Raw genomic sequence first — 14,435 nt, forward strand, 5'->3', positions numbered from 1 at the left:
TACAGAAACCCCTCCCCCACGTGAGAACTTGACCCATGCCTTTTCTTTTTTACTTTCCCCACTCTCTTCAAAACCACAGCCAAGGGGGATCCTCCTTTGTATCCCTCATATATTAAGTACATCAGTGGGGCACAGTTTTTCCTCAGCACCAGTGGTTTTGAGGGAAGGAGATCAGTGATAGGAAACAGGAGAGGTGAAGAATCAGAGCAGCCCAGAAAACTACCTGGAAAATGTACCTGAAGGAAATGTGCTCTTGCTGGAAGCTAACTCGTGTCCATAGCAGGCATGTTTCACTCTGAGTACATTAAAGGTGCTCCTGAGAGCTCATCAGTTCAGGCTCCCACACCTAGGCTGTTCCTAGGAAATCTTGAATAATCTGAATGTATTTTTTCAACGCCTAGGCTAAAAGAATCCAATGGCCTGCAGTCACACTCACTCCACATTCTTTTAGCAGAAGAAGAATTTCTTTTAACAGGGGAATTTGACTCTTTTGATGCCTCAATGCACCCATGAGAAAAGAGGCGTGAAAGCTGCACTTTTCTCCAGGACAAGAATATCCTTTATGTCCAAGCTGCCTGCAGTGAACAGCTTTTCCCAGTTTTATTTCCTTTCTGCAAAGACTTTCCCCTCCCAGTACTTGTTTCATAACAAGGGGAAGATGAAAACGTGCAGAAATTTGCAACCAGAACTCTTCGAGCTGTTCACCCCAGCAGGGAAGTCATACAACTGACTCCCTCCTCTGTCCCTTGCTAGACCAATACAAATCTGCGTTCCCATTTCCCCTGGCACAAGGACAGTGGAGTTTGCTGATACTCCCAAAGCCAAGAGAAGCAGCTCTCATTCTCACTACTGTCTGGCTACAGGAGGAGAAACTGCTTTGGTAGAGCACTGAGGGTTCCAATCTCTCTCCGCATAGGGCCAGGCCACTGCTGCATTGCAATTAGCTGTCAGGAACGGGCACACACGAGGGCTGCTTCTGGTTTTCAGGCAATTGCCCTCTTCAGAGGAAGCCCCTCTCTGCTAGGAAGCACCCTGCAGGAAAAGGCACTGTCACCAATTTAGGATTCTACTTGAAAAGGGGTAGGAATTCCACATGAGATGCAGGATTTCGCCAAGTCGGTGCAAAGCTCCAGGGGAAGGTAAAAGTTCAAAGAGAAACATAAAACTTGCTATTAAAAGGCAAAGCCAGTTCAAAGTATTTCACATGCAGAAAAAATCAAGTTATAAAAAAACCCTTGGATCTTCTCAGGAGGACAATCCTCTTTCAATTCTGGCAGCAACTGGAGAGGGATGTGTTTACCCCCTAACACTTGTTGACTCTTCACCACGCAGGAACTCATCTGGCCTCAGCTTCCACCTCGCTGCCAGTGGAACAGCTGTCTGCAGCAGCAGAAGCAGAACTGGCCTTGGCAAGGGTTTTGGTACTGTAAACTTCATATTGTAAACATACTGTTTGACTACCATGTAGTAGTTTGGTAAGACAACAGAAATTCTCCTCCCCCACAGTGTAAAAAAAAACAAAACCAAGCCTAAACACCAGTATAGAAGCCTGGAATCACAGAATGGCTTAGGTTGGAAGGGACCTCAAAGCTCAGCCAGTCCCAACCCCCTGCCATAGGCAGGGACATCTCCCACTAGAACAGGTCGCTCAAGGCCTCATCCAACCTGGCCCTGAACACCTCCAGGGAGGTCATGGAGCACAGAAGCATCCAATGTGGTCTTGTGATCTTTGATCACATTCTGTGATTCTGTATTCCACAACCTCCCTGGGCAACCTGTGCCAGTGTCTCACCACCCTCACTGCAAACAACCCTTTCCTAACATCTACTTTCAATCTCCCCTCTCCCACTTTAAACCCATTCCTTCTCCTCCTGTCATTACAAGACCTTGTCAATAGTCCCTCCCCAGCCTTCTTATAGGTCCTTTCAGATCCTTAAAGGCCACTCCAAGGTCTCCTCGAAGCCTTCTCTTCTCCAGGCTGCAGAGCCCCAACTCTTGTAGCCTGTCCTCATAGCTGAGCTGCTGCAGCCCTCTGAGCATCTTGGTGGCCTTCTCTGGACTGGCTCCAACACTTCCATGTCCTTCTTGTCCTGGGGGCTGCAGAACTGCCCCCAGGACTGCAGGTGGGGTCTGAAGAGAGCAGGGCAAAGGGCAGAATCCCCTCCCTTGCCCTGCTGCCCACACTGCTCTTGCTGCAGCCCAGCACAGGGTTGCTGTCTGGGCTGCACTCACACTGCAGGCTCAGGAATTCTTGAGAGTTCTGCCTGTAGAGAACACCAGTGCTTACTGTTTGTTTCTTTTTAGCTTCTCTGTAGTTATAACAACACAAATATTTCCTCTCAAAAGCCAGATCTTCTCTAGATGACAAAAAATTGTAGCTAATGAACCTGAACCAAAAATTGTATATAAGTAACCTGCCTTCAGAAGAGTAAATCCACCTAGCTGAAGAAAACCATTCTCATAGAGTCAAATTTTGCATTTCAAGACAAAATTTCTGCTAGTAAAAAGACAGTTCTCAAGTAACAACTATTGATTTCAACAAGAAATTTGTGGGAATGCAAAGGGAAGAAGGATGTGGGAAGGGAGTGAAGAAGGATAATAACAGGTGGATGCTGACCTTGGTTCCCACCAGCTGCTGGCTGCCTTATCTCAGAAGGGATAGATAATGGAGAAGAGGAGGCTCAGGGCAGAGCTCATTGCTGTCTACAACTACCTGAAGGGAGGCTGTAGCCAGGTGGGGTTGGGCTCTTCTCCCAGGCAAGCAGCAATAGAAGACGGGGACACAGTCTCAAGTTGTGCCAGGGGAGATCTAGGCTGGATGTTAGGAGGAAGTTCCTGCCAGAGAGAGTGATTGGCATTGGAATGGGCTGCCCAGGGAGGTGGTGGAGTCACTGTGCCTGGAGGTGTTGAAGCCAAGCCTGGCTGGGGCACTTAGTGCCATGGTCTGGTTGATTGGCTCGGGCTGGGGGATAGGTTGGACTGGCTGAGCTTGGAGGTCTCTTCCAACCTGGTTCATTCTATGATTCTATGGACACCTGGTTAATGAGGAAAGCAAGGCATGGTTTATGCTGATGGAGTGGGCTGTCCTTGACTAATTATGCTAATGTGTAGGTTTGTGCCTTGTGGCCCTGAGGGGTATATTGAGCGCTGAATGATCAATAAAGGTCTCTGGCACAATTCACATTGACTCATCTGGAGTCCATGTGGCATTGCCTTGGATCACACTGATCCGTGAGGGCCTTGACCACGATTCCCACAGCAAGCTAAATCAGGGTGTTCTGCAACAGAAACTTGCTCTAGGTTAGCAGTATAGCTATGCAATTTCCTCACTGGATCTAGTAAGCCTTTCTGTGGGCACTGAGATGACAGAAACCACATTGAAATACAAATAAATCAGGGGGAAAAAAGGAATTACCAACTGCATATTGTCACAGTTTCTCCAGGGACACCGAGATTTCTCATTCAAAGAGGGCCTGGCTGCAGAGAGCAAACCCATATGCCAAGTGAATACAGTGTTGATCAAACATGTGGAATAGAAACAGCAAGTTTATAAATACAAATTTTATGCATCACTATACAGATGATGCAATGAAATTTCTCCTTCCCACAGATGTCACAAAGGAATAAACATGCTGCAGGATTGGATTTCTTGCACAAAGTTCCACATTTAAGAGGCCTCCAGAGCAGTTTCATGTGGCAGGTGCACTCTGATCGATAGCAGCATCCAATACAGGCTTCTTTAATCCTGACATATTTAATTATCAAAGCTACACATTATTTTTATGCCTTGTTATTTTTTCTTCCATTCAGTGACAGCTAAAGCATTTCTAAACAAGGGCAGGACATTTCTGAAAACCTTTTTCAGGTTACAGAGTTTTTACTTTCATGGAGTTCCATCATTGCCTTGCTTACAAAGCATCCCCTGACTCCATCCACCAGGCAAGGAATCCCATGCTGTGGCAGAAATCTAGACACAGTCTTTTGAAAAGTGGGTTGTGTGCAAGGAATCACAGATCAGCCTCTGACCCAGAGCCCACTAAAAGTCATGGGAATTCCTTTACCACTATTTCCACATTTTCTTTAAGAGAATGACATTAGCAGAGAGCTGCATAACATTCACCTTTTCCTAAGGAAGGAGGCTCTGTCCCCTTTGTCCCCTGCAGCTCTGGCTGAGCCTCACCTGGGCTTCTGAAAGGACCCTGCTCCCACAGAACCACTAAACAGAAGCCCTGTGAGGAGATGCTGAGGGAGCTGGGGTGGTTTAGCCTGAAGAAGAGGCGGTTCAGGGCAGACCTCATTGCTCCTACAACTGCCTGAAGGGAGACTGTGGCCAGGTGGGATTGGTCTCTCCTCCCAGGCAAGCAGCAATAGAACGAGGGGACACAGTCTCAAGTTGTGCCAGGGGAGTTACAGGCTGGATGTTAGGAGGAAGTCCTTCCTGAAACAGTGATTGGCATTGGAATGGGCTGCCCAGGGAGGTGGTGGAGTCGCTGTCCCTAGAGGTCTTCAAGATGGCTGAGGCACTTAGTGCCATGGTCTGGTTGATTGGCCAGGGCTGGGTGCTAGGTTGGACTGGATGAGTTTGGAGATCTCTTCCAATCTGGTTCTGTCATTCTGTGATTAGGAGAGATGTCAAGAAACAGATGGTTGAGTTTTAAAGCAACTTTGCTTTTAAAGCAAATCTCCCTTTTGAAACTGATGTCCGAATGAAGGTTTATTATGGTTTTTGTACCATTTTTTAATGTGATTCTCACATCTTTGAAGCTTTGCTAAAAGCCATTTTGTAATGCACCTTTAATGATAACAAGAGCTCATTAATGTAAGAACTAAAATCTGTCAAGACACTTGCATAGATGCTCTTTGAGCACCCAGCTATTGGGCTCTGAAACCACAATCACTACTTGCAAGGCTGAGCATAAATCCTCTCAGCTGCAGAACTGGAGCCTACAAAGTGGACAAATATTCTGCACAGTGGCTTTCAGACACATTGTACCGATTTATTCACAAGTGCAAAGCAAAATCTGCTCTAATTGCCTTGAATCAGGCTCACTTCCTTTGAAGACACCGGTTTTCTGTCGAGCCCTGGTAACTGAACATCATTTGTTTGCTGTTTGTATTGAAATGAAGCGCTAACTAGTACATCTCCCGTTAAAGAAAGAGCAGCACTGAGTAATTCTAATCAGCTCCTTTATGAGAAAGTCTGTTTCCCTTCTGCCCACGTTTGCTGTCTGCATGCTAATTCTCCCTCCCTTACCATGCGATGCTGGCAGCACTTAGCCCAGAGAATCCGAGAGGCTTTTCACACCACGTGCAGAGAGGTGCAGCCACTGGGTTATGTGCCTGCACTGCCTTGTGCTGAGCTGCATGTCTACATGCATGCAGACACATTCACATGTGTGGAAAGTAGGTGCTTGGGATTGTTTCTCTTAAACTAGACTGTGCAATTAATTATTTCCTGGAGTTTGAGTGATTTTTCCTCTTCTGTCTCCTCCACCTCGTGCAATACGTTGCCAGTGACTAAATTCACCAGAGAAAACCTATGTCCTACTGCCCTACATTAAAGCCCTGCTAATTAATCACAGATATTCTTGCAGACTGTGTTCTGGATCAATGGGAGAGAGAAATGGGTCCAATCCTCTGCCTTTGTTTTTACACTTCCACGCCACAGCTAATGGCTCTTGTATTGAAACCCTATGCTGAAGGTAATGAGATGCAAGACTCCTCCGTATCCGTGGTTACTATTTACTAACAAAACTGATGATGTCAGGAATTTAATTAGGTTGTTTCTAGCACAGAGATTTTAAACCATGAAATCATTATAGTGTCTAATCTTTTCTTTGTTTGGGTTCTATAAAAAAAAAAGTAACCCCCAAACTAAACCCCATTCCTGAGCCTCTCCGAGTTTGCCAGGCAGAACAGCCTAACAGGTTTAAGAGTCATTAACACAAGCTATTCCACACGCCATTATTTCTTCAAACCACACCACAGCAGCAACTGCCTCTAGCACTGTTGTGCTCCAGGCTTCTACTAGTGTTCTTATTACAAAGCCTCACTTTCAAGATTCAAGAACTTGGCTGTAAAAATGATCTGCAGGCTAAAATTCTGCATACATGCTCAAGCCGTTCATTTTTAACACCAAACCTGTGATCACCTGGCACACAGTTGGGATACGTTGGCATGTCCCCTGTCCTTGCTACTGCAGAGCAAAGCAAAGTGAGTGCAGGGCATGTGGAAATGCCCCACATCTTTCTTGGCACATCCCAGCCTTCATCCTTCTAATCATTGGTGCTCCTGTCCTGCTGAAGCTGCCTGCGGCCCTGGGCACTCCCCATGCATGGGAGCCCCTGTCTGTGTCTTCCACTGCCAATGGCTACGCAGCATGGGAGCAGCACTCTTGGCCTCAAAGAAGATCAAGCCCAGAGGTCACTGTATGGATGGACACTGATCTCCCCCTACTAAGGGCAAGCCCTTTCTGAGGTCCAGCAGTTCCTTAGGAGGCCAACAACGCAGACACCAAGCACAAGGTTGGCGGTTTCAGGAATTCACCCCACCAGTCACTCGAGCAAGGCTGGCTTGCAGAGCATGATACAGGAGGTGGCCTGCAGTCACCCCCACGCCTTGGCTTCTGTCAAATCCATACAGCTCTCGAGGATACTGGGGCCAGATTAGGCTGTCAGGACTACCCTGTGTCAAGGTACTGCTACTTGTAACAGTTCCAGTGTAATGCAATAAGGATGGGAGCAGACAAAGCACCTCCTGCACCTGGGCATCCTTGTCAGCTCAGCTCACAAGCCTGGGACCACAGGGTGGGATAACTGGGGGCCTTTGTGCAGCAGAGATTCAACTGGTGTTCAACCAGTGAACATTTCCAGGATTCTCTCCAGAGAGCACCAGATTACCAACAGGCCAGTACAGGTAATTAGTACCTGAGCTCTGTTACAGTCTCTGTACTAACATAACTAAAGGAAAGCAGAGCACTCAGGGCAGCATTGAACCTGGTCTTCATATCTGCTTTTACAGCTTAACATCACCTGTAACACAGCCTCATCAGAAAACAGTTTCCACTGGCTGCACTGAAGGTGGGATGAAAATGCTGCTCTTTCCCATCAGCATCATCCTCCTACCAAACCCTGGGCCACCTGTTATGTCTCTTCCTTATGCTGATCAGCAACTGAAAAGCCATCCATTCATTACCCCTGCGTGAAAACCACTCTGCATAATGGAGTCATGGCCCCCCCCAAGGAGGGGACTAAAGTACAGACAAGTGACAAATGTGAGGATTACTGTAATGCCCTTGGGAGAATTAGAGCATGCCAGGAAAACTCAGTCCTGTTCCTCTATACAAAAGAGATCAAACCATTCTTTATCACTATTACCACCAAAGCTTCTTAATGTACAAAGCCAGAGGTATTCTGTCAAAAAGCAGTGGGATATCAGACAAACTAAAGAACTTCATTAAACCTAAATTTCCCAGAGTCATGTTGCTGGAGTTTTGGCAGCTTTCTCTTTGTCATCAAGAGTAGAGATTTCATGAAAGTGTCTGAAGTTCTAAGAGACAGGAATGTGATCACACTTAAGAGTAAAAAAAATAAATTCAAAGGTACAACTTCAAAGAAAACTAAGGTAGAAGTCAGACTCAAGTAAATCAACAGATGGAATTGCCAGAGCCCCCAAAACATCATTTTCCTGAGCTTCTCCTTTTGAATAGAAAGCTGTTGAAAGGCAGATTGGTACAAGACTGCTGCATTGGAGTTTTAAGATAGTGGTTCAGTTTTGTCAGGTAAGATAAAAGCAGCTCAGCTTTGCTGTTCCTTTGGCTAGCAAGGTTCTCCTTGAGTTGAAGACAACCACTAAAAGAAGATTATGATGGAGGAAGAAGTTTGGGGTTCTTTTTAATTCTGAGCAATTGAAATTATGCTGAAAAATGCTAACATGGTTTGGGCAAAGCTTTTCCCTTACCTCAGCAAATTGTTTTGATTGCAGAAGAAATCACAACTTCAAGTTCCTTCGGTCTGTACCCACTTCTTTTTTTGTTACACACAGGATTGAGAATCATAGAATCACAGAATCGACCATTTGGAAGAGACCTCCAGGCTCAGCCAGTCCAACCTAGCACCCAGCCCTACTCAATCAACCAGACCATGGCACTAAGTGCCTCATCCAGGCTTTGCTTGAACACCTCCAGGCACAGAAACTCCACCACCTCCCTGGGCAGCCCATTCCAATGCCAATCACTCTCTCTGGCAGGAACTTCCTCCTGACACCCAGCCTAGACCTGCCCTGGCACAACTTGAGGCTGTGTCCCCTTGTTCTGTTGCTGCATGCCTGGCAGAAGAGCCCAACCCCACCTGGCTACTGCCTCCCTTCAGGGAGCTGCAGGCAGCAATGAGCTCTGCCCTGAGCCTCCTCTTCTGCAGGCTGCACGCCCCCAGCTCCCTCAGCCTCTCCTCACAGGGCTGTGCTCCAGGCCCCTCACCAGCCTTGCTGCCCTTCTCTGGACACCTTCCAGCACCTCAACATCTCTCTTGACTTGAGGAGCCCAGAACTGGACACAGCACTCAAGGTGTGGCTGATCAGTGTTGAGTACAGGGGCAGAATAACCTCCCTTGTCCTGCTGGCCACACTGCTCCTGATGCAGGCCAGGATGCCATTGGCTCTCTTGCCCACCTGGGCACACTGCTGGCTCATGTTCTGCTACTCTCTACCAGCACCCCCAGGTCCCTTTCTTCCTGGCTGCTCTTCAGCCACTCTGTCCCCAGCCTGTAGGGCTGCTTGGGTTTGTTGTGGCTGAAGTGCAGTTGGCCTTGTTAAATCTCATCCCATTTGCCTCTGCCCACCCTATTTACTTCCTAAATATTTTAGTCTTCAGTTAAAGGCTTATCAGAAATTTTGACCAGTTTGTTTTTTGAAATTTCAAACCTTACAAGTGAAACTGAAGTTGGAGTTCATTATACTTAATTTTTGAGTCACCAAAGCTATTGATAGAATCACAGAATGGCTTAGGTTGGAAGGGACCTTAGAGATCACCTACTCCAACCTCCCTGCCATGGGCAGGAACACCTCATAAATAAATACTTGGCTGCTCAAGGCTTCGTCTGACCTGGCCTTGAACACTCCCAGGAAGGAGACACCCACAACTTCCCCGGGCAACCTGTTCCAGAGTCCCACCACCCTTGCACTTAAGAACTTCTTCTAAGATCCACTCTAAGCCTGTTCTTCCTCATCTAAATAACTGAACCAAGGATGTGGTCATGAATGGATGCTCCTGAGTAAGCTGAACCAACACACTATGAATGCTTTGCACTCAGGTTTGGACCAGACAGTCTCCCAAGGTCCCTTTGGATAAATTAGTCCATGAACCTACCTTGCAGTTATCTGGGGAAGTAGGTTCCATCTCTATACATTTCAGTCTTTATGTTTATGGCAGAGGCCACTCCTGGATAAACTCAAAATCATTCTATTGAATTTGTTAACAGGCTTTTGGCATTCTCCAGGAAGGAAATTATAAATCATCTGTTCTTTTCTGTGCAAGTTAGAAGTAATCAGTGAAGACGTTTTAGGGCAGAAGGATGGATAATTTGACATCATCCTCAAATGAGTTCAGTTCCACATCCTGCAGTGGCAGATGAAGGCTGCCTGCATACCTACCCAGACACATGCTGGAGGACTTAAATGCAAGTGCAGCACCCATTTCTAGAAACAGTCCTCACAATCAACATCAGTCCCTGCCTCTGCCGTGGCCTTTGCCCATCTTAAGCCACAGAGAGGGAAGCCCACACCTCATGAGGACAGCAGCACTTTTCTAGAGGAGCACTAGCAGTAATCTACCTCTGCACCGTGCCTGCCATGCTAAGTTGGCACCACCTCCTGTAACAGCTCTGCACAGCACTTGAATGCAGCAGAATTTTGGCATGTAGATTTTGCTTGCCCATTTTCCTACGGTGAGACTTGCAGAATGAAGGGAACTCCACACCAGGGCTCCTACCTCCACAGCTTTCTAAACGTTTTGGGGTGAAGCAAGCAAGGTTTCTAGACAACAGCAGCTGGACGTACCTGTGGATGAAAGACTTAGTGATGATCAGTGTTCCAGAGATGTTTTAAATTAAGAGATGCCTCACAGCTCAAAAGTCACCTTAACGCCGCAGGCAGGGAGGTCATTGAAGATGAATCTGTGAGTAACTGTATTACTTAAGTGAATGACAAAAGCTATTCTAACTGAGCACCTAATTACTTTGACCTTGTATTTAAAAGCATCCCCTTTATTTTTGTTCCAGGTTTACATAAGCAGTTTTCCCTCTCTTTGATCACTTAACAACATGCATCTCTCCTGCACAGAGCTGTGCTGTTGTTCCCATTATACTCCAGAACACAACTGTGCTCTGTTATTGCACAAAAAGCAGAAACAGCAAGTTTGGGCATTCTGCCATTGCCATTTCACTTATTTTCATCTTAAGTGCAAACTGTTCTTTGCTTGGCAGAGAATAAGATGTGTGTGTCACAGTGGGGAGGGCAAAAATACGAGCTGAAAGTCACACAGGGTACATTCTGCTCATCATGCTGCGCTTTTGTGGGCTGAAAGTCACCCATCATCAGCTGAGCTAAGGCTCATCGTGGGGGGGGGGAATCTTCATATATGAAGCAAAGCAAAAGCCCTTGGAGAAAACTCCCCTCCTCAAAATATACAGGGAGTGAAGAATTAACAAGGTGTCTTGGTCTTTACCACTGGAGACTGATTGGTTTGCCAAAGGACATGGGAGAAGGCAGAGCAAAGGAGAGTTATCAGGACACTCTCTCTTAGCACACTTGTGTTACTTACTGCCTTCCACCACAAAAGTTATGATGAACATCTGAGAAGCTATAGGATGAAAGAACAGGGCTAGCAAAGAGGGATGGCTTAGAAGTTTGGTAACTGGAAGGCCCTGAGAATGGTTGCTTCATCGATGAGCTCAAAAAGCACAGTGCAGGGTAAGGGCCTGAAGCCTAAAAGAAGGAATATAGTTTGCCCCATCAAGTAAATTTAGGACAGCAAGGTTTTCTCATCTGGGCCATAGAAGAAAGTGGCAAGTACAAAAATGCTGCAGATGTACAATAGAACAACTGAGTCTCATCAGTTTAAGTATTTCCTCCACTACAGTGATGGCACAGAGAAGGTAGATAATAGTTTCAGAAGGGAGGCAGATCAGCTGCAATCCATTTCAACAGCAAAGAAACAGTAGCTGGAGACCAAAGAAATGCATTTGTCTAAATGAGGAGTCTCTGGGGAGGCAGTGTCCACATAGTCCAACAGTGGCTCAGAAGAGAGAACTGATCCAAAAATGTATCTAGGAAGCTCCTAAACAAACAAGATAACATCTACAGCAGTCTAAACAAGAGCCTTGCAGTAATCTGGGGAAATGCACTTTTCAAAGCTGTTATTTGACAGACAGTTAACTCATCAGCAAGTTATCACCATTAGCAGTCACTGCCAACTATTTCAGCTGAAGAACATTACAGTCTTATTCACCCAGACACTAAACCAAACTAACAGAACTAATGCCCAAGCCTGGAACACATGAGAGCTGCACTCAGTCTGCATGCACCAAGCTTTGCAGCACAAGCTTTAGGAGCATGATGCCTAAGACAAAGGGACTCTGAGCAAAGCTGAGATCATCAGTAACATCCACGAGACAAGCAGAAGCTACGTACCCTACTCAAGCAGGCACTAAAAAGTCTGTGTCTGTACAAGAAAGGCAAGAAACCCCTCCCTTCTCCCAAAATGGAGAGAATTGTTTAGTCCCTCTGGTAGGACTACTGCTCATAGCAATTCATTGAAAACAAAATCCTGATCAATTGTCTATATCTGGTTTCATAATGAAGTGTGTTGGACACTGCTTTAGGGAACTGTGTCCTCCTTCCCTACTGCAAGTGAAATACACCTCAACGACCTGACTGCAGACTTTCTTCTGGGACTGACCTGCTCCCACTTTCTCAGGACAGACCTGTACCTGGAGCAATGCATGAGTCAGGATTCACAGTGTGGTCTGCAGTAACAGCATCTGCAAGGGCAGCCACTCAGATCTACAAGTCTCCTATCTATATCTAACATTAACTGTAAGGTACTTTTAGGAGGAAGGACAGGTTGAAGTTCATCCTGCTTTTGAGTTCTGCTACAGAGTGTCAGGCTGACCTGAACATCTCTCTAAGGTCATTTATAACATAGGAGTGAAACTGCTTCCTTTTACAAGCCCCCTCCTAACTGTTTTGTATAGAACACATTCTCTGGGTCAAGGGTCTGATTTACTGACCAGTATCTAGTACAAGAAATAGTTCAAAGGAAGAAATGATTGGTTATTTTAAAGCTTGTTGTTGTTTATGTTTGATTTTAAGTTTAGGTTCTGGACAGGGAGCTGCTGTCTGAGAATAGCATCTTCTTGATATCTGGTCCATTAACCTGCAAGTTCAGCAGGTGGTGAATTGCTAAAGGAATTGTGATGGTTTGGGAGTTAGCCCACACACACACTCTAATGAAATCACCCAGACTCAGCCAGCTGGAGGTTAAGGACTGAAGCTTTATATTCACAGCTTAGCACAAGATACAAGCAGATAGTTGCAATATTTACAGCTTTAGTCAGGAATACACAAGTTAAAGGTAGTGCAGAAACACAGCAGCCCTCCTAGAAAACAGAGTCCCCGGGAGGGGCTCCCAACCACCCTTTCACCTTCTTCCCACCCCTCTACCTTATCCTAGAGTTTGCCTTACATGCAAGGTGAGTTTGGAGGATCAGCCAGGGGGGTTGGAAGGAGAAGGATTAGTTACACAGAGGAAGCCCAGGGAGAAACACAGACTCCAACAGGCAAAAGCACACACTCTGTCTTCTCTGTGTGTTCTTGTTCTTGTACATCTCAGGCAGCCTATGACTGCAGTAGCTATCACCATTGTTTCATTTTCACAGCCTATCATCTAATTTTCTCTCATTAAAATATTCCAATTTGCCTCAAACTAGCACAGAGATTCTGACTTTTACTTAACTAGAGGTGATTGTGGAAAACCAGGGAAGGTGACCACAGAACTGCCCAGTATGCAGCTAAGTCTAAATCAAAACTGTTTTGCAAGACCCATTAGCCCCAGAAGAGAATTCATTTCATGGACAATAAGCTCTAATAGAAACATAGAAGTTGAACTCTTCAACATACAAAACTGTCATGAGTGAAGGTATTTCAAATTCTTTTGCATTTGATATGTCAGGTTCTCCTCTACTTTGCAACCTAAAATGCAGATCATAGAATCATAGAATCAATCAGGTTGGAAGAGACCTCCAAGCTCAGCCAGTCCAACCTAGCACCCAGCCCTGGCCAGTCAACCAGACCATGGCACTAAGTGCCTCATCCAGTCTTTTCTTGAACACCTCCAGGGATGATGACTCCACCACCTCCCTGGGCAGCCCATTCCAATGCCAATCACTCTCTCTGGCCACAACTTCTTTCCAACATCCAGCCTAGACCTGCCCTGGCACAACTTGAGACTGTGTCCCCTTGTTCTGTTGCTGGGTGCCTGGCAGAAGAGCCCAACCCCACCTGGTGATGTACCCTGACCTGCAACTTCAGCATCTCTTGTCCTTGGACATATACCTGAACTCTGGGCAAACATCTACATTGTTCTGCTTCTAGTAACCAAACTGGTGTCATTACTTTTTTTCCCCCCTTTGGGTTCTTTGGGATTTGTTGATCTGTTAGTTTGTTGGGTTTGGGTTTTTTTGAGAACAGACTTAAGCCAAAATCATGTTCCAAGGATGTGCAAGAGGCCAGGTTCATCTACATCAAGGTCCCAGGCTTGCCTTTTCCCACCAGAAACAAGGCAGTTTCTAACTGAAAGCAGCAAGAACTCCACATGCATCACCACCAGGGGTTGGTCTGTACCCAAAACCTTGCTGCAGGGATGACTTTAAACAAATTGAGAGTCACTATCACAGAAACACATCCTCCTTCATCACATGAGGAACCTCTGTATGAAAAGGTGTGGAGTCTTCTGTATTTTAATTTTCATTCAGTTCAGTTTTAAACACCTTTCCACATGACTCAGTCACATCAGCTGATATTACATTGAAGATGGTCTGGAGAAATGCCACAGACAACAGAAGTTGAGCTGAAATCTGTAGCTCTATAATGGCTCAGCACTTGGCACCAATGGATTTTCATTGTAGTGGTTCCATCACTTCTCCTCATTATGGTATAGAAAGGGCAATGGCAGCATGATCTTTCCAGGTGCCTTCCAACTCCTAACATTCTGTGATTCTGTGATTATCTACAGATGTGCTCAGCCCAGATCATGCAAGCTACCAGTTGACATTGTGATGTCCTGCTGCACTCATTCTGAGAACCTCTAAGTGTTACAGTATTGGATGCCTAAGGGCTCACTTGGTTATAGCACATCACTGAGAACACAGAGAATGGGATGG

This window comes from Pogoniulus pusillus, chromosome 26 (assembly GCF_015220805.1).
Source record: "Pogoniulus pusillus isolate bPogPus1 chromosome 26, bPogPus1.pri, whole genome shotgun sequence".
Lineage (NCBI taxonomy): Eukaryota > Metazoa > Chordata > Aves > Piciformes > Lybiidae > Pogoniulus > Pogoniulus pusillus.